Here is a 21,455-nt window from a genome sequence, read left to right on the forward strand (position 1 = left end):
TCAATTTGCATAATACATGATAGATAATTTATAATTATTATTGCACTATCACAACACATTTTAGGGATATTGTTGTTGTTTGTTTTTCTTATGGAGAAAAATGTACTTACTTGGCAAAAAATCTTGCTAAATAAACAGAAAGTATATTAGCTAGCTATTATTGCATAAAAAAAATCACCACAAACTTAGCAGTGGAAAAGTAGCATACATCCATTATCTCACTTCCTGTGGGTCAGGAGTCAGGCACAGCTAAGCTGGGTTCTTTCCTCAGTGTCTCCCTTGACTACAGATGAAAGGGGATGGTGTCATCTGAAAGATTGACTCGGGGAAGACATTTCCAAACTCATGAAGCTTGCTGGCAGGTTGCATTTCCTTGCAGTGATATGACAGAGGGCCCAGGCTTCCTGCTGCATGTAAACAACCTTAGTTCCTGGTGACCAACCAGTTCCCAGCAGACAGTTTCTTGGCATGTGGAACTCCTAGTGTGGCTGATGACTTCATCAGGCCGGCAAGGAGAGTTTCTTGAGTGAGTCTGCTGGCAAGACACAGTCATGTATGATCCGATATAACCACAGAAGGAGCATCTCATTACCTTTGCCATATTTTATTCATTAGAAGCAAGCCTCAGATTTTCACACGCATGAGCAAAGGCTCATCTTATAAGAGTCATCTTATGGACTGTCACACATGGGAGAGGAATAAAAGCTCTGCTGAGAGCTTCAGTACTGAGTATGACCAAGGTGGGGGCTGGAGTTGGGATAATGCAACATGCTTGGGAAAGGCAAAGAAATGAGAGAGGGAGAAAAAGGAGGTAGTGGCAGGAGAACGGAACAAAGAAGATAAAACATGGCTGGAGCCATTGAGGCAACTCAGTGGGTGAAGCCCTTTACCAAACATGACTCCCTGAATTCAATCCCCAGGACCTACACTGTAGAAGAAAAGAGGCTCCTAAAAGTTGTCATGTGACCTAAACATGCATGCTCTTGCATGTGCGTGTGCGAACACACGCGCGAGCACACACACATACACATAAATGTAATAAAATTTAAAACAAATGCAAAGCCAAACAGACAAAAGATAAAACAAGACAGTAATTAAGCAAAGCCAGTGAAAAACCCACGGTTCAGTCGGTGGGTCTTTTGGGAATGACAATGCGTATCTACTGAGCATGAGCCTTACTGTCTACCTGAGGTCTGAAGGAGCATCTACCACAATCAGGAATGGTGGATGCTCAGGATCTTGCTTTAATGCTGTGGAAATTTACTTGAAGGTCTTAAGACCGACATGAAAGACGAGGTGTGGGACAGAACTAACACAAGAGCTGAGGGGACCTGGTGGCCACAATTCACCAAAATGGTAGGCGCTTGACTTTCACCTACCCACAGAAGTAGCCAGAGGTTTGGGGGCTGGGAGTGGCTCCAGGTGTGCTGGGATGCATGTGACGTAGGAGATTTGAACAACTCTAAACTGGGGAGGGGAAAAGGGGAAGGGCAGAGAGGGAGGAGGAAGAAGAGGAGGAGAAAAAGGCAATAGGTAGGGGGCTCCTTTTATGAAGCTCAAGGTAGCCATTGTTACCCGGTCAATCTCAATTATGTAGCACAAGTAATATAGTCAGTCCCTGAACTAACCTTTCCTGCGTGTCCTGGGTCTGCGTAGCTGAAGGGAAATCAGTAAAGAGGATGTATTTTATGTGCCTACTTGAGTCCTGCCACAAATGCTTCTAAGTAATATTGCTTATCTCATTTGAAAAATAGAAAATTGAGGCTCAGAGATGGAGTCATTTGCATAAGGTCACATTGCTGGTTAAGCAGCAGATCCTCAAGTTCAAATTCATCTCGGCTTGAGCCTCATTTTCTTCTTATTTAATGATGCTGGGATGGAACCCAGGGCCTCCCACAGGCTGAGCACATGCTCTACCACAGAGCTGCGGATTCCTGTCTGCTATGCCTTTTCTCCCTGGTGTATAAGTAAAGCTTTGGCTGTAAATGCAGCCAACTATGATTCATTCCTAGAGGCAGACTCTTCCTTCCCTGTGCAAATTGCTGCCTGCTCATTGAACAAATTTGGCATTGCAATGGTACTGGGAAATGATGGTGAAAATATAGCCACAGTGTCTGCAACAGGAGTGTGAGCCTAAGGAGGCCTGCTGTGGACCTGTGTGGGCCAGTCATAGTGCTGAGTCACCATGCTTGAAGAGAAATTGCCTTAGTAACCAATGTTCCTGTCATCCTGCCCCAAGGCTTCATGCAAAAGGGTTCAAAAGATTCTTGTCTTTTCACTTATGAAAAGTATCTGCCATTCTTTGGTTCATGGCATTTTAGCACAAAATGTGTTATTGTTCCAAATTCTTAGTATTCAGTTTCCAAAGGTTTTGAAGGCAAAAAGTCTTCTTTCAAGGGATTGGAATTGTATCTCCCTTGTAAAATGCATACAAATATGTCTTAGCTAGGGTTTTATTGCTGTGAAGAGACACTATGACCACCACAACTTTGTTTTGTTGTTGTTGTTCTTGTTTTTCAAGACAGGATTTCTCTGTGCAACAGGCGGGCTGCCCTGGAGCTCACTTTGTAGAGCAGGTTGGCCTTGAACTCACAGAGATCCACCTGCCTCTGCCTCCTAAATGCTAGGATTAAAGGTGTGCACCACCACCACCACCACCACCACCACCACCACCACCACCACCACCAAGCAACCCTGGCAACTCCTATAAAGGAAAACATTTAATTGGAGTTGGCTTACAATTCAGAGGTTTAGTCCATTATTGTCATTGAGGGAAGCATGGTGGCATGACAGGCAGACATGGTGCTGGAGAAGTAGCTGAGAATTCTACATCTGGATTGTAGGCATCAGGAAGAGAGGGCCACATTGGGTGTAGCTTGAGCATTGAGACCTCAAAGGCCAGCCCCAGGGACACACTATAGGCCATACCTATCCCACTCCTCCTAATAGTACCATTCCCTATGGGCCCATGGGGGCCATTTTTATTCAAACCACCACAAAATACAACCCCAAATAGCAAGCACTCTTATCTTCATGTCCCATGTTTCTGGTGCGTCACAGTAATATATTAACAGCAATGATGGTAACAATAGTGACTAATTTAGTAAATGCTACCAGCTACTGGGCTAAGAACATTTACCATTTACAAATAATAAATGTGATTATTCCCATTTCACGGAGGGGGATTAGTGAAGTCATGGGCCTGGCCAGATTCTACCCAAGTGGGTGTTAGACTTCCTGTTTCATCAAGGACTGACTGGTGTTTTACTTGCAAGACCCATGACCTCACTTGCTTCAGATTCTAAACTAGGGGGAGACAGGGAACAGGAATGGACCAGTTTTCTAATAACTGAACCTGATTTCTATGGGAGAATAATTCCAAATTCATTTCCCAGAAGATAAATTCCGATTTATATTTAAGAATTTAACAATGTTTTATGATTTTATGTGTACAGTTTTTGTTTGCATGTATATCTGTACCCTACATGAGTGTCTGGTTCCAGGGGAGGCCAGAAGAGGGCAAGAGATATACAGATGGTTGTAAGCCTCTAGGTGGGTGCTGGGACTTGGAATCTGGTCCTCTGGAAAAATAGCTAGTGTTCTTAACTGCTCCTTGAGTTATAGTTTTAAATGTTTGGCTATATTTTGTTTGTTTTGTTTTTTGCCAAGCTTTCTTTTTAATAAAACAAAATTAAATCTGTCATGTCACACCTGAAGCTTTCCGATGGTCTCATGTCTCCCCAGGGCTCTTCTCTATGGTATAAGAGCAATCAGAATTCTTTTGATTTCTGAGTTGTGGTTAAGACATGTGTGGTGGTTTGAGTGAGAATGACCCCCATATCCTGATATGCTTGAATATTTGGTTTCCAATTGGTGGGCTGTTTAGGAAGGATTAGGAGGTGTGGTCATTTTAGAGGAAGCATGTGTGGGGGCGTTAGGGGTGGCCTTGGAGGTTTCAAAAGCCAAGGCCAGGCCCAGTCTCTCTCTATCTGTATGCAGGCAATCACAGCTACTATGAGTTCATGAGATCAGAGATTCTGTCATGTCCTATTTGTGTCTAGGCCTTCCCAACCTATGGCTTTTGTAATCTTTCTGCCCATCCCCCTTTTTGTTTTTTTGAGACAGGGTTTCTCTGTATTGTTTTAGAGTCTACCCCCTTTTTCATGGTGGTCCCTGAACCCTCAGGATAAGGAGTGTGATAGACGTTCCAGTTGTGGCTAAGTATTTTCAGATAATCATTCTCTGATATTTGACCAGTTGTGAGTTTCTGAATTAACTTCTATCCACTGCACAGAGAAAGCTCTCTGATGATTTTTGAGAGCTGTCCTAATCTATATGTAAAGGCAGGAAGTTAGAGAACAGTTTGATACAATGTCTACTTAGAAAACAGAAGTAGGTTCTCCCCTAGGGCCTGTGACTCTCCAGCCACTGACTCTTGGCCATATTTATAGTACCAGGTAAGGTTTTTTTCTCTTGTGGATTGGGCCTTAAATGCTAAAATTAAGTAGTTGGTTATCCCTATAACATTTGCGCCACGATTGCACCCATAAGCACATCTTGCCACAGGAGCCATTATTGTAACTCACAGGGCTCACATTGGTAAGACTGCTGACGGCATCCCCTTCATCTGCTTGCAAAGCACCATCTGCTATTGTGAAAACGAGCCAGGTGGGGGCAGCTTCCCAGTCAGGAGCAACTTGATTTTTCCAAGTCCTGTGACCAAAATGTTGTCTGGAACACCCTTTACTAACAACTCATGGGTAGAGATTACACAGTGACCACTGGGCTTTTAATTTGGCAACCTATGGCTTTTGGGTTAAGTGGTTTTTAAAAATATTTTGTATTTTAATTTATTTGGTGTGTGTGTGTGTGTGTGTGTGTGTGTGCGCGCGCGCGCGTGTGTACATATGCATGTGTGAATGCCTGTGTGAAAATCAGAGACCAACTTGTGGAGTCAGTATTCTTCTACCATGGTTCCTGGTGGCAAGTTTTTTTATGGGCTAAGATATCTGTAAGCCTCCTGTGTATCTGTTTTTGAGATGGGGTCTATGTTGCCCCAGCTAACCTCCTACTTCTGGGGTGAGATGATCCTCACATCTCAGACTTTCATGTTGCTGGGAATATGAACATATGCTACTGTGTTCCCTGGGGCCCTCTACTTAACCAGATGTCACAGAAGAGAAACTCTGACAGTGGATTCACTCCAAATTATTAGTCATCTCTACAATTGCTATTTATAGCAAATATCTAAAAATATTTGAAACATTCAAAATAAGATGAAGAAATGCATTTATTATAAGTGTTTAAGCTGATAGAGATTTTAGGTTGGGAGAGTCTCCTAAGGCCTTTCCTAGCTTGCACTTTTTGTTCTTTGGGCAGAGACTTATATCAGACAGTCTGGTGGGAGGAGCTGAGCAAGCAAAGTGCTGGGTAGGACTATAGTGAGAATAGCAAGATTCCCGTCCTTTGTCTTTAGGTCTTCATCCAGAGCAGTCTTTTCCTTAGCCATACACCAAGCACTTTAATTGCATTAGACCAAAACAAACATTTCACAGCTCCAAACATTCCTTTGTTTCACCTACGTAATATATATTAAAAAAATGTGTTGATAATTTTATCTTACAATGATTTTTTCCTGATAGCTAAGGTTAGATTTTCTATTTATTTATTTATTTATTTATTTATTTATTTATGACAATAGCTCAGGCAGAAGGATGGAATGCTACCCTGAGATGACACAAACCATCACCCAAATGTCTACTTCCCTTTGAACTCATTAAGCTGGCATCGGTAGGTACTGTGGTTTGAATAAGAGTGGCCCCATAGGCTCATATATTTGAATGCTTAGTTACCAGGAAATGGAACTGTTTGAAAGGATTACGAGGATTAGGAGGTGTGGTTTTGTTGGAGGAAATATGTTACTGGAGGTTTCAAAAGCACATGCCAGCCCCCCTCACCCCCCAGTCTTTCTCTCTCAGGCTGTAGATCAGGATGTAGCTCTCAGCTGCTGTTCAGCACCATGAGTGACTCCCAGCCTGATAACAGACTAAAACTCTGAAACTGTAGTCAAGCCCCAATTAAATGCTTTCTTGCATATGAGTCGCCATGGTTGTGGTGTCTCTTCACAGTGGTAGAGCCATGACTGAGATGGTAGGCACCGGGGTTCCCATGAAGACTTACAGAAACCACCATGACTTTCGAAGCTGGCACTCGGTTCCATAGAATGAAATGGTGATCAGTTTCAAAGCCTGAGACATTTTACAGCCGAAGCAATTGTTGGTTTTCCACCAGTGTCTGGGGAGTAGAGCTCCCCACCACACCATTAAGACTTTCTTGGCAGTGGCTTGCTAGCCTGCTCTTGGCAGGCGCTGTCAGGAAATAGTCCTTCTCTATCACCCTAGCAATTCACAGTTGATTTATAGCACTCTCTGGTAATGGCAGGTCCCAGTCCTAAGGGACACCACAATAAAAAGCTAACCAAATGAAGTGTTTAATTTTATCAGCCCGAGAATTAAGTACAAAGTTTTTCCTCCTTGAGGCTCCTTCAGGCAAAACAGCCTTCTGTTAGAAGCTTGATTGCAAGCACTCCCAAGTAATTCCTGTGATGGCTGATGTGCCATTTAAATCGTCACAGGGGAAAACATTTGACTATAAACCTGTTGAGTTCATTGCTCATGGGCTGACAGGAGCTTTTAAAGAAAGGTAACAAATAGACCCTAAAATACACCCAGTACAAAAGAGTTAATTTCTTTTATTTTTAAGTTAATGGACTAATTTAGAGCAGATTTGGATACAGAAAAGTAGTATAAATCCTCATTTCTCCCACTCCTCGGGTTTCCCCACCGTTTACATCTTGTGTTAATGCAGTATGTGCGTTACAGTTGATGAACCGATATGGATAACTCAGTGTTGTTGTTAACAGTGCCACTTTAGGGCTCAGACTGTGTTGCAGATACTCCAGGTCTTGGGAAATGTATGAGGACATGCTCCCACACCAGAGCATCACATTTCACCTTTTCTGCCTTGTACATCCCTGTGTTCACCTATTCATCCTCCTCTTCTCCAGGTCCCCGGCAACTACTGACTTCCTTTTGTCTCTGTGGTGTTTTCTTTTCCAGAATGTGAGATACTCAGATTGATACAGTATGCACCTTTCCCAGACCAGCTCTTTCACTGAGCAACATGCATTTAAGGTTCAGCCAACACTTTTGTTTCTTTTCATTGTTTAGCAACATTTTAGAGGTGCTATCACACAGTTTTGTTTTCATTTACCCACCTGAAGGCATACTGATTGGTTCAGATTTTGGTGGTTATGAATAAAGCAGATACCAATATTTCTGTATGGACAAATGTTTTAAATGCATTAGGATAAAACCATGAGCATGATGGTTTGATCATTTGGTAAGATACGTTTGCTTCTGTGAGAAGCTAGCAGACTGTCTTCCCAAATACCTGCACCATCTTTCTTTCTACGAGCTCTGTGTGAACATTCTGGCTGCTCACCTGCTGCCCTAGCATTTGGTACGGCTGGTGTTCTGGACTTTAGCATCCTGAAGAGCCTTCACTAAGGGGTCTTAGCTGTATGCTTGCTCAGATGCATTCCAGAGTATCTTAAAAATACACGTCCTTCTCCTAACTCTGCAGTTTTTAACTTTGTTCTTGAGAGATGAGATTGAAAACCTTCATAAAATTGTAAGATTGCATGATATTTTCTAGGAGATGGGAATTATTATTATTATTATTACTATTATTATTATTATTATTATGTTTTGTTTTTCGAGACAGGGCTTCTCTGTGTAGCTTTGGAGCCTGTCCTGGAACTCGCTCTGTAGACAAGGCTGGCCTTGAACTCACAGAGATCTGCCTCTGCCTCCCGAGTGCTAGGATTAAAAGCATGCACCACCACTGCCTGTCAGGAATTATTTTTATTATTAGAACTTTGTTTTGATTTTTTTTGAGACAGAGCTTCTTATAGCCCAGTGTTTTAGTTTGCTTTCTGTTTCTGTGATTAAAATAGTCAGACCAAAGCAACTTAGGGGAGGGAAGGCTTTTTTCCATCACTGAAGAAGTCAGGGCAGGAACTCAGAGTAGAACTTGGAGTCGGGAACCATGGAGGATTTGCTGTTTTAGCATGCTCTCTGGCTTGTTCATGATTAGTTAGCGTTCTTACACTGCTAACCTGCCTAGGGATGGTGCCCACTGTGGGCTAGGCTCTCTTATAGCAATTAATAATCAAGATGAGACTTTTCACAGGCCAATTTGTTCTAGAAAATTCCTCAATCAATGTTTCCTTCCCCTTAGGGAACCCTAAGATGTGTCATGCTGGCGGTCAAAGCTAACTAGTACACACAGGCTCATGCTGGCAGTCAAAGCTAACTAGTACACACAGGCTCATGCTAGCGGTCAAAGCTAACTAGTACACACAGGCTCATGCTGGCAGTCAAAGCTAACTAGTACACACAGGCTCATGCTAGCGGTCAAAGCTAACTAGTACACACAGGCTCCTGCTGGCGGTCAAAGCTAACTAGTACACATAGGCTGGCTTCAAACTTGCTGTGCAGCTGAAGCTAGGCTTGAACTTGTGATCTTCCTGCTTCAGCCTCCCAAGCGCCAGGATTAGACACTCACTACTGCATCCAGCTTGTTATTGGGACTTAAAAGATGTTTGTCAGCTACAAAGACAAAGCATCTAGGTTTTAATAATAATTGTTTTTGAAATTCAGTAACTCTTAACCAATGTCTTCTGACCATGCTCCTAACGAGATTTAATGAAAGATAATTCATTTATAACTATCCAACAAGGTATTGAAGCATCTGCAGTGGGACAAGCAAAATATAAGGACTTGGAGATACACAATTTAACAACACACAGTCTCTGTTCTCAAGACATTCGGCTCCTCTGCTTCTTGTAGTCAGTCTGCAGGCAAAGGGGCAGACTCCAAGGCTGCTCTGTCATCTTACAGGTTACCTGTGGGTGCTCAGTGCTGGTTATGCCAGTAGATGCCATCGTGGTGGAAGGCAGCTAACCTGCTCCTATCACCTGCGTGATAGAATGCAGAACTCGCCCTCGGCCTTTTCTCCCTTGCACTGCATGGTATTCACTTAAAAATGGGTTCATAGGGATTTTTTTCTTACTGACAGATCCAGAACTGCCATGGACATAAAATTGTGCTTATTTAAAAAGCTTAAGGAGCTTTTTGAAGACTAATTAAAATGTCTACAAAAGGAATACTAAGATTTTTAATTATTTTTAATCTAACATGCTAACATGGTCTAGCTGGCAACTAGAGGCTTCGTAGCTTCGTAGATGTTGAGGGTTGTTGAAATTTCTAACCCAACCTTGCTTATGTTTGATAAGGGCTTTCCTCTGTTTTAAGACCTAACAATAAGTTGAAAACTTTTACTAACAGCAGAAGATTTAAATTTTAACCTTTGTTACCCATAGAGTATTTTAGAGAACATTTTATTCTGTCAAAAGAAGAATTAGGTGCAGGGAAAAAAATGAACCAAAAATTCAGAGCTTTGCTTTAGTTTTAAAGGGCACACGTATTCACTAAATAAAAATGGCTAATACTCCAAAATTTCCACAATTGTGCTAATACCCTACTTGCAATGACAGCACATTTCAGTGAGAGCCAGTTTTAGCTCACAATTCCAGATTATAGACTCTCATTATAGGGAAGTGAAGGCAAGGGGAACCTGAAGCAGTTAGTCACACCATATTCACAGTCAAGAGCAGAGAGAAGTCAGTGTGTACATTCTCACTTGTTAAGCTCAGCTCGGTGTTTTCAGTCTCACATAGCTTAGGATCCCTTACCTAGGCAGGATTAACTTAGTTAAGACAGTCCCCCACAGACATGCCCAATGTAGACTATCCCTCATTAAGACTCTTTCTGGGTGAATGTCAAATTGAAAAGTAAAGCTAGCCATCACAGTTGGGTATAAAAGTGTTTTTCCAATTATTCATCTGTTGAGATCTTGGTTCCCATGAAGGAGTGTTCAGAAAGTGGGCTTTGGAAAACTTCATCAGTGAATTCATTATTGGCAGAGTCATAATTTGTTGGGGAGTTTTGGAAATTAGGTAGAACCTAGTTGGAGAAAGCAGGTCATTTAAGGGTAAGTCTTTGAAATGTATATTTTTTCCTGGTCCCATTGGGTTTGTGTCTTATCTGCTTTCAGGCCATCCTGGGGAGCTCATGTTCACCTCAGATCTAGAAACAAAGATGCCATGTGATCACAGACGGAAACCTCTAAACCTCTTACTAAAATATATATTTTCTTCCTTAGGTTACCAGGTTATCTTGCCACAACATTTTAAAATTCTAACACACTAATTATAATACTATTATCACAATAAAAGAAATAGGTAATACATATCCTAACATTGAATATTCTATCAGTAGTTGTATTTTAATTTTCTCTGTGTGTTTCAGTGTTATGTATATTTATGTGCATATGAGCATATATTCATGGTATGCCAGGGTGTGTGCCTGGAGACCAGAAGACAACCTTAGGTGTCATTCTTCAGGTGCCATCCACCTTGTTTTCCAGACAGGTCTCTCATTGGTTTAGAACTGTCTAAGAAGACCAGGCTGACTGAACTGCAAGCCCCAGGGACCACCTGTCTCTGCCTCCCCAGCTATAGTAATACAAGCACATACCACCATGCCTGGTTTTGTTTTTTAATATGGGCTCTGGGGTTTAAACTGAGATCCTTGTGCTTGTAAGACAGACACTTTATGGATGGAGCTATCTCCTGACACCCTTGTCTTATACATTATTTTCTTCAGTTAGGTGTTGGAATAGAGATGTTTGGAACTGATTTTCTTGCTGTTTTACTTTTGTCTGTCGTTTAAATTAATTTTTAAAATCTCACTTTATTTTAGTTTATCTGGGACTAGATAATCAAGGAATTAAACTTGAGGGGACTAAGAAAACTGCAGCTGTATGTTGGAAACGGTGTCACCGCATCCTCAGAATGCCCTTTGTCAGTTAAATGGTTACCGCCACCACACCCCCACTGTGTCTGTAGTCCTGGCCATCCTGGAACTCACTCTGTAGACCAGGCTGGCCAAGAACTTAGAACTTAGAGGTCCTCCTGCTTCTGCTTCCAGGGTGCTGGTATTAAAGGCCTGCCCCACCCTGCCTTGCACATTCTTTCCATTGTATTAGAAACTTGGAAATCTAGTGCACACACAAGCACTAGCAAAGGATCCAGAATTAAATACAATATAATTTACATATTTACATTGAGGTTTTGACCTCCTGGTTGGGGTCTTTCTAAAAATATCAAGAGAAGAAATATTCTAAAGAGAGATCAGGTCTATCATAATGTGGGGAGGAAAAGGGACCCCCCTTGTGAATATTCTGTACATCTCATGAATATTTACAACACCTTAAAATTCATCACACAGATCTCAGTGGGCTGCTGACTGCCCCCTTTGGGTCTACCTGCTCCAGTTTCTCTCTCCAGAGTGTACTATTCTTTGCATTGCTAAGTAGAACTCCACTTGAACTGTCTGTGTTTCTTAACTGAGTTCTCTCCTTTGAGAAGCTAAGAACAAGGAGAAAGTTTCACTGGTAACATCTTTAATTACACTCACATCCATAGGACCTAGGGACACTTTTGTGACAAATTGCAAATAAACTAAGGAATCAGTGTATGGCTTTGCGTCTCTGTGTCCGAGACAGACCAGGGCACCAGGGCAAGAGTCAGTCTCCATGGCATAGCCTTAAACAACAGCAAAGGTCACAGCACACCCATGGCAAATCAGATTTGCTCAGTTTCCTTTGCTGACTGCTTGAAAAACAAGCTGAAGAATGGAATGAATGCAGAATTTGGATGTAGATGTGTGTAATGAAAATGTTACAGAATAAGACATTTAAGAGTTGTACTATTTAATTGTCCTATAACGCCAGGCAAATGCCTGAACATCAGACTCTAAGGTGATGGTGTTCAAAGTTTTGAAGTCGGCAGGGTTGTTATCTCAGCCACTTCTTTTTCCTGCCTCCCTAGCTCATTGGTAGATGGTGCCCTTGTTTCTTTTTGTCCTTTTTTGTTTGTTTTTTGAGACAGTATTTTTTCTGTGTAGCTTTGGAAGCTGTCCTGGAACTCTATAGACCAGGCTAGTCTTAAACTCACAGAGATCCGTCTGCCTCTGCCTCCTAAGTGCTGGGAGTAAAGGTGTGCGCCACCACTGCCCGGCTCTTTTTGTCTTTCTAGAGTACCTTAGTATTTATTTAGGCACAGTCTGATCCCCATTTTACCTGTCCAAAAGTGTTCAAGTTTTGTTCCAATCTCTGAACAAAAATCTTTTCTCATAAGTCAAGCCGATGTAGTAGAAGCTGATGGCTCTGGAATCAGAAATCTTATGGAGAATTATGGGTCAAGTGTCAATTCTATACTGAGTGACCCTATGTAAGTTGCTTAACTTCTCTGAGCATTAGCATACTGAATTACAAAATCTTAAGTATTGAGCTGCTCTAAGTCATAAGTGCATTTCTGCACTCTACATTTTCAGCTAGTCCCTTTCTCCAACCTTGATTTTATATGATGAGCTATAGTGGGCTCCTTTCCTAGGGCCTTTAGGAAGCTTTTGGAGACCTGATTTGGAGGCAGCAGGACAATACATGAGAGAAAATGGAGCAGCTTGCTTCATTCCTTGACCCATTAGAAAAGCCTGTGCTTGCCAGGAAGGCCAAATGTGCTGGCACACACCTGTAACCACAACACTTGGGAGGCTGAGGTAGGTCGGTCTCATGTTCAATGTCCGCTTAGGATGCATAGCAAGACCCTGCCTGAAACAAACCAAAAGAAGTTGTTTAGGGCTGTGAACTTATCTTAGTGGAAGAGCACTTTCCCGGCATGAGCAAGACTCTGAGTTCAATCCCTAGCATTCCTAAGACAACAGAACAACAAACAAAAGAAATCAAACTCTAACCAAAGAACAACAGAAAGCGCTGTCAGCACAGAAGCTGGAAACATTTTTTCTGGATTTCCAGTCATGGGCGGATAGCAGGCTTCCTGGGTGGGGCTGGTTTTTAGATGATGTCAGCAGACAGCTCTGGGCTTTCCTGCCACATTGGAAACGAGCCTTCCCTTAGTAGCAGGGGATGAAATGAAGCTCTTTAGAGTGTGAGGATGAGATTTTTTTAAAAGTGCTTTGGAAAGTGCTGGGTTCTGATGATGATGGCAAAGGAACACGTTCTAGGCCAGGCTTACGCCCTTCCTCTCGGATTCAGCCCTGATGACTCTTCTTGTTCCATATCCTTCGCTTATGAAATTAATTTTATGTAGGAAAAGAACAAAGAGTTTTGCTACACACACACACACACACACACACACACACACACACACACAGAGCAAACATTTGCTCAAGGGAAAGCTAAGGAAGGATCATGGGACAGCCAGCAAGGCCCTTGAGCTTGTCTGTAATTTGACACTCCAGTTACTAGAAGTATTTGAGTCTTCCCAGTGAGGTTAAAAATACAGTACTCACTTGTGTTTGGTAATATTGGTGCACTGTAGTCACCTGGAGAATCTTGAAAAAAACAAAACAAAACAAGCCAATGGTGTCCTAGGCCTTCAGCCCACGGAGTCTCAAGGTCCTGGATATTAAGCCAGCTTTGGTTCCAATAATCAAAAACATATTCATACAATATTCACGTAATATAGAATATTTCTGTATTATGTATAACAGCTCATTTGCAAACTTGAATGATTAATAATGTCCACAAATATTGACATTTTGGGATGTTTTTCTTAAATTTGTAATTGCCTTTGCTTGTGAAGAACAATATAAATTGGTATTCCTGACACTGTGTTAGAGAGGGGACAAACCTCTCTGATGTTATTTTGTGTTTTCTCTGTGAGTCAGAGATATGGTGATATACATTCAGTTTCATAATTGGTATAGCATCTCAGTTACAATACAGAACATTTATAAAATGTTGTTCTCTAGATGGATGTCAGATATTTGCTTCAAAAACTGACTGTAAGGGTTATATTGGTTATGACCTTGTAAAACATAAAACCATAAACATCTACTGTGCTCAAATAAAGTTAAAAATGGAAGCATTAAATGACTTCAGAAGCTATTTGCTATAAACTTTCCTCAAGCTGTTTGTTATTCTTCAAGATGACAAAATTAAACAACTTGTCACCAACTGTAACATTAAAACTCAAAGCAAACCAAGGGACATTTTCCTTTCCAAGAGTTTGAAGTGGATGCTTCCTAATTCTACTATTTCTCACCATTAAAGGACAGATGATGATGGAGTTAGAAAAAAATGTCCTAAACAGTTTTTCAAAAGCCTGAAAGTAAATCTTGATGAGTACAGTTCACACCTTTCTGAGCTCAGAGGAGAGAAGCCTTGATTTAGAGGCTCAGAGGGAGCCGTGTCTGTGGAAACCACAGCCTTTGTCATCAAGAGTGGATACTTTTCCTGAAACTGTGGGTGCTGTTGCCACTGCATTGCATGGTGTGTGTGTGTGTGTGTGTGTGTGTGCGCGCGTGTGTGTGTATGTGTGTGTGTGTGTGTGTGTGTGTGTGTGTGTGTGTGTGTGTGTGTAATAGTAGACCTCTTATTCCATGGAGACTGTGTTTGGTTCAGATCAACACCAAAGAAATACTTTGGAAGTTAGAAAATGGCATTTCTGATTTAGATGTGGACCTTTAAGCTCCCATATGAAGACTGTGGGATGAAACAGTTGAGAGGAAGAGACATGGGGAGAAGAGTAGAAGTTTCCAGTTTTGTCCTTGTCTGGATAAGGTCTTCTGTCTGGGTTTTCAGGCCTGGACAATGTCCCGCCTACAGGTCACAGGCAATATTATTCCTGATAGTATTTTACAAGGTCACTTATGAATGGAAATATTTATTTGGGGAAATAAATAAATGTTGCAAAGTATTTCCCCTTCACTTAGCAGATAATCTTCTCCACAGGGCAACAGACAGAGTGGAAACAAATAGTAACTGATATCTGTTATAGTCCAGGCATGATGAGAAACTTTTTGTATGTATCATTTCTTTCCATCTTTTACATATTTTAAATCATAGATACCATGCAAGATGTTATTTCACAGATTAAAAATTAAATTTGCTAGCTGGGTGGTGGTGGCACTTGCCTTTAATCCCAGCATTGGGGAGGCAGAGGCAGGCAGATCTCTGTGAGTTCAAGGCCAGCTTAGTCTACAGAGCGAGTTCCAGGACAGCTACAGCTATTCACAGAGAAACCCTGTCTCAAAAACCAAAAACAAACAAAAAATTAAATTAAATTTGCAGAGGAGCTAGTTAACTTGTCCAAATTCAAGATTCAAATTATAACCTAAATTCAAAGTCTACATTCTTTTCATTATAACATACTGCCTCGTGCCAAAAAGCATAGGAAGCTAAAACTAAATGAACTGTAGAATTGTGAAGAGTCAGTTTGACAGAGCTGGGGGAAAGTGAGGGCACAAACACAGTGCCTGAGGCCCCTGAATTTCAGATCGTCCCCTGAGTTTGGGTGTTATATACTTCCTAGGGGCTAATCGGAGCATCAAATATCAGATATCTACATTATTACTCAGAACAGTAGCAAAATTGAAGTATCAATGAAACAATTTTGTGGTTGGGGGGTCACCACAACACGAGGAACTGTATTAAAGGGTCACAGCGTTGGCAAAGTGTTACGAACCACTGTTCTAGAGTTTGCTGGTGGCCATCTTACGACGTGAGGAAAGAGCCAGTCCCCTTGAGAGACCGCTGCTATTGATGACAGAGCGGAGAAATGGGTGGAGCCCACACGTCCATAACAGCAGCAGCCCCTGATGGAGGCTTGGCTGTCTTGCACAGCTCCCCATATGCTGAACTGTGCAAGGATCCTTGCTGTCTGACTGGTTTAAACAAGAATTTCTGTGGGCTTGGCCAAATGTAACTACAGATAGATACCTAAGACTCAACAAAGGAAGGTACATGTATTCAAAATAAGTATTACTTTAATATAACACAGCCTTTTCTCTTGGAATAACTGGAAATTTCATCTTTCACTAATGAGCTAATGCATATAAGAGCCCACACCTATTTCTGTTCTGTAAATTACAAAAAGTGCTCAATAAAGGCGCGACCTATTCTTAATGCTTCCTTGATATGCTGTGGGCAGGAAAAACAATTCTCTTTCAAAAGATTCAGTGTGATTAGTTAGATGTCAGCGAGAAACTTAGCCCAGAACATTACTAAATTAGGAAACACTTGAAATTCTCAGACAAAATTCATCCCTTCCAAGGAAGTCGATTTGCCCTGTGCTAACTATTGTCAGTTTATTTGCATGACTCTTCTGTCCTAGTAAGAGTAGAAGTGAAAGAAACTTCTCGGGTTTCTGTTCTGTTAGCTGTAAATACCTGCATCCATGGCAAGGTTATTAAGAAGAACAAGGGCAGACTCATACCATGTTAGCTCTGCCTACTAGCCCAGGAACCAGCACCAGGCTAATTCACTTCTTTCTTATAGAAACCTGCCGTTCATTGTATATAGCTGTGAGCAAACATTTTTCCCCCTGTGATTCTGGTACATTGTCATATAGGTTTCTCTGTGTGAAAGGTCACTTTGTTGAGTTGTAAGCATTTGCATCTCTCTAAAAACTCTAGGTTTGTAAGCCTTTAAGTCATTTATAAGGGGCCCAATAAGTTTTAAGATTTTCTATTTCTTCTAAACCATAGCTTCGACGAGTAGTAGGGATAATAACATATTCCTCCATTTTCAGGTACTGGGTTAAGTTATTTTGCAATTTTTAAAAGTTTAGTTGAGTCATTAATTCATTTCAGTCCATTTACTAGTGTGGCTCTTGTGAAATCTGCTAGAATGTTCACTAGATAGAAAGGGACATTGTCTGATTTGGGACTCTAGGACAGGGGGTATTTCCAGAGATAGACAATGGAGGGGCAGGCAACCATGTGCCCCTGAGTTTCTGCTCCTGGTGTCATATGGATTTTAACCCTAGAGTGGTAACAGGAGCCATTTGAAAAGTTTCCATGCCTAGAAAGTTTAAGAATGCAATAATTCAATTGTTATGGAGGATTTGGGGGGTGGCTGAGAGATAGCTCAGTGGGTTAAAAGCCCACTGCCAGGCCGGATGACATGAGTTTTGGTTCCCAGGACTAACATGGCGCTATGAGAGAGCCCATTCTCTGACTTCCACGTAAGTGCTGTGGTACAAGCCCCCATCTCACAGATAACAGATAAAGAGTGGGGAAAGGGACACACTTGTTTGTTTTTAAACAAGGCCTCATGTAGCTCAGACTGGCATTGAGCTCCCTGTGTCTGAGACACTGGCCTTCAAGTTCTGATCATTTTTGCCTCTCCTTTCCGGTGCTAGCATTACAGGTGTATGCCATCACACCAGTATATGGAAGATTCTCTACTACTGGATTCTCAGTGCCTTTAACATATTTTGGGACTATTCAAGAGTCACACTTTATACGATTTCCCAAATCTGACTATAGCTTCTCTCCTCACCAGTGCCCCCATGGGGGCCTCTAAGCTATTGAGATACCAAGGTACAAACACTAGTGAAGTCTAATACAAGCTATTTTTCTTTTAAAATTTTGGGGGTACATGAGGTACAGGGAGGCAAAGTATGTCTGAGGCAAAATTTTAGTCTTACCCAACACAATCTGGAACCCTCTAGGTAGCCCCAACTGACCTCAGACTTGTGATCATCCTCTTGCCTCAGCCTCTGAAGTCATGAGATTACAGGCATGAATCACAGTGTCTGGCTCTAATAGTTTTTTCTTTGGTTGTTTCTCCTTTTCCCTTTAAGCTCTTCAATGCCCTGAAAACTCCCAGTTTTAGTCTCCCAATTGCAAACTCTCCGCAAACCTCCTGCAACTTCAGCAGTTCTAGTTTAAAATATCACAGGAGTTGCTAGTCAGATCTGGGATGCATGTGATTGACATTTAGCTTCTCAAATCCCTTGGCTCCCAGATGATTAAGAGCCCTCCATCTGCAGCGACTTGCTGGGAGGCAGTGAGAGAAGAAGAGAGCATAACAAGGAAGGCTAGGACCAGAAATGGAAAATGTAAATTTCAGTAGAGAACTGAAAACTTGGCACAGTCCTTCTGAAAAACTGTCAACTCCCGACTGAACTCCAAATACACTTAGATTAAAGTAATGGATCATGTCTATCTTGGGATGTAAAGGGGAGGGAAAACTTGGAAAGTGCTGGTTTAATCTGGTTTCGCTTTGTAATCACATCCAATAATTCTGCTTAGAGGCAGTGTGAAAAGGGAGAGAATGGCCTTTGGAAGCTGCACCCTATCATTTGGCCATTCCTGTCAGTCAAATAACTCAGCCATTTCCTTGTCTGGATTTCTTTTGTGTATGGGTGAAGTTGCTGTCCTGAGTGTCCAAGGTGGGAACAGTAGTGTAAGTAATAGAAAGAGGAAATTTTAATTCTGCACACTTTTCTGTCATCAAAGTAATTACAATTCCCCAGGTCTCCTCACTCTCTAGAAACAGGAAGCACCAAGTTTTATGTCTATGTCTGTGTGTGTTCAAGAATGCATGCATGTGCGCGCACATGCGCGCGCACACAACACACACACACACACACACACACACACACACACACACACACAGTGGGTGACTATGGAGACCTTTTTGAAGAAGGACTTTGGTGTCAATCAGAGTCCTGGGAGGAAACAAAGTTCCCCACTTGATTGATTAATTGTATTGATTGAATGAACTGTAGGCTCAGGGTGCTAATATGGCACAGTGTTCAAATGTGTAATAAGTAAATCAAGCTATCTGTCATTAAACATTTATCATTTCTTTCCAGTTGAACACTCAAAATGGAATTATTTTGAAGTAAACAGGTACTATACTACAGTCACACTGTTGTGTCACCGAACATCAGAACTCATCACTTCCACCCGACTGTAACATTGCACCCCCAACTCAACCAGTGTTCTCACATTGCCCTTATCACTGCCTGGTAACCAATAGCCAACTCAACTACTCTCAAGGGCTGTGGAAGCAGTTCTATTGATTATATATACAGGGGAAAGCACACAGTATCTGTCTTCTTGTGTTGTGTTTATGTCATGTACTATTGTCCAAGTTCATTGTATTGCTGTAAATGACAGGATTTTGTCCTTTATAAAGGCTGAATTGTACCTTGTGTGTGCATTGTGCACCCTTTTTATTCTCTCTTGGTCACAGTTTTAAGCCGTTCATTACTGGACAGACATTTAAGTAGATTCCACTACTTGACGACTTGTAGAGATTATAGCACAGATCAAGAAAAAAGCTATGCAGTACAACTGTCCTTTTAACTAGCCAGGCTACCTTTTATACTAGACATTGAAAAGGGTCTAAAGAAAGCCCCCAATGGTAATTCTTTAATACTTTGTGTACACCATATCAGAAATGGCTTATTGGAGTTTATTAGTTCATGATGAGAGTAGTTTTGCCTCATAATAGAAATTCTATTTTCATTGAAAAAAAAAAGAAGAAAGCTATGATGCTAAGATGCCCAAGGACAAGCTAGGAGGCTCCAGTATCAAGGGGAGGAAAGATGTTACAATAGAAGGGGATGCTGCGTGGGAGCTGGCCTTGGAGATGTAAGACACCAATGCAGGAAGGAGGAGGAAGACAAATACCGTGATTCACTGTTCTCCTACAATAAAACACCACAGATTGTGCAATTTATAATGAACAGAAATTTATTGCCCATATTGGTGGAGGCTGGGAAGTTCAATGTCAAGGTCAGACAGATTGGTGATTTAGGTTTCAAGATAATGCCTTGAATGACGTGGTTTCACACAGCAGAAGGTGGAAGGACAGAGAGGGCAAGAGAGTCTCATGACTTAATTACCTCCGAAGGCTTATCTGCCTCATTCCTATCTTATTAGGAATTAGATTTGAACAAATAAATTGTAGAGGGGACACGAACAGTCACACTAAAGTACTGTTCTTACTCCCTCTTCTGCCAGCTTCAGCTTTCCTCCAAGGGTCTACCATTGGCCAAAGCCAGATGGAAGTGAGAACAAGGAACCCAAGAGCCTTGCGGGAGCAGAGAGAGCAGCTCTGAGAGACCAAGGAGCTTCACCGGGTCTCCTCTCTGCCACACTTATAACCTCTTGGGGAAATTTTGAGCAAAACCCCATATGTCAATTGAGGAACTATTTCTCTTTCAGGTTAGAGCCCTGCCCACTCATTGTATAAACGAGAAGGTTGAGATGAGCACAGCATGAGTCTTGTGTCCAAGGTCTCACATGTTACTAGAGAAATGTGATGTCTTGACCTTAGTTTATTCCACTTCCTGACTTTGCCTTCAGTTCTTCTAGGTCCCCTCATGTCCTTATTTGTCCTCAAAGTTCAATCTTCCAGATCCCTGTTTCCTATGGAAGGAAAGAAAGAGACAACGATCTTCTCTCCAAGCAGACATATGCCACCATCACTGGATGCTTCATCTGAGTCAGGGCAGCTTCCTTGGTTCCTGCAAATACAACAGGGCACAAATTCCACAGAAATCTCAATGTCCCTGCTTTTATTTGGATATGATCTAGTTGTGCTCCTCCAAATGCTTACGTGTTAATGTCCTGGTTCCCAGGGTGGTCCTAGTAAGAGGGACTGGGACCATTGGTGTGGGGCTTAGTAAAGGGGGCTGAATCATCAAGCTGTGAGGTAGTTCTGGCAGTTGTCACCAGACAGCTTTAAAAAGGAGCACATCTGCTATTGTCTTCCCATTGCCATTGTTCCTGGTCTGATCTAAGTGCTTGCTCCCACCTGCCCTTGTCATTGTTATCTGTGCCATGAGGCAGTGCAACCAGGGGTCAGCTACAGATGAAAACTCTCACAGTGCTATTTGCATCTCAAACCTCCAAATCTGTGAGCAAATGAACCCTAACTTCTCAAGTAGCCTGTGTCAGATATTCAACCTGGTGCCACAACATGAGCCTAGATGTTACTCTTTGGTCCTGCCTGGCGGGAATCTGAAGAACTGGCTCACCAAGACCTATCTATTTGGTTCATCTTAGTGCTCCCAGGTGTGCTGTGTGGCAATTTGAGTGGGTGCTTAAGGAAGCCAAAATATTGGCTTTGTTAAGTCCAGTCTGGGCTCAGACTTCGGAAGGAGAAAAGGATCTTTAGGTTGCAAAGCTGGCTTTCGGGGAAAGTGGGAAATGGATGACTTCTGTGTGTGACTTCATGCTCTCTCTTTCCAAGTTCTCTTTCTCCCTGTTAGTGCATCCCTTCCTTAGCTGGGGCACTCTCCTTCCTCCTTACACAGGGCTCCACACTTTAGTCTGGACTTGACATCTGCTCAGTTGAGGTTTGTCTGTCTTTAGGGTTTTCCTTTCAGTGAGATTTCAGCCGGGGAGCTGCTGAGCAGAGGGCAGCTAGCTAACTGTTCACCCTCACTAGGTGTCCAGGCCCAGATGTTCCCCTCCATTCTCATTCTCAGTTCCCCTTCCCAC

The sequence above is a fragment of the Cricetulus griseus genome, chromosome 8 (genome assembly GCF_003668045.3).
Source record: "Cricetulus griseus strain 17A/GY chromosome 8, alternate assembly CriGri-PICRH-1.0, whole genome shotgun sequence".
Lineage (NCBI taxonomy): Eukaryota > Metazoa > Chordata > Mammalia > Rodentia > Cricetidae > Cricetulus > Cricetulus griseus.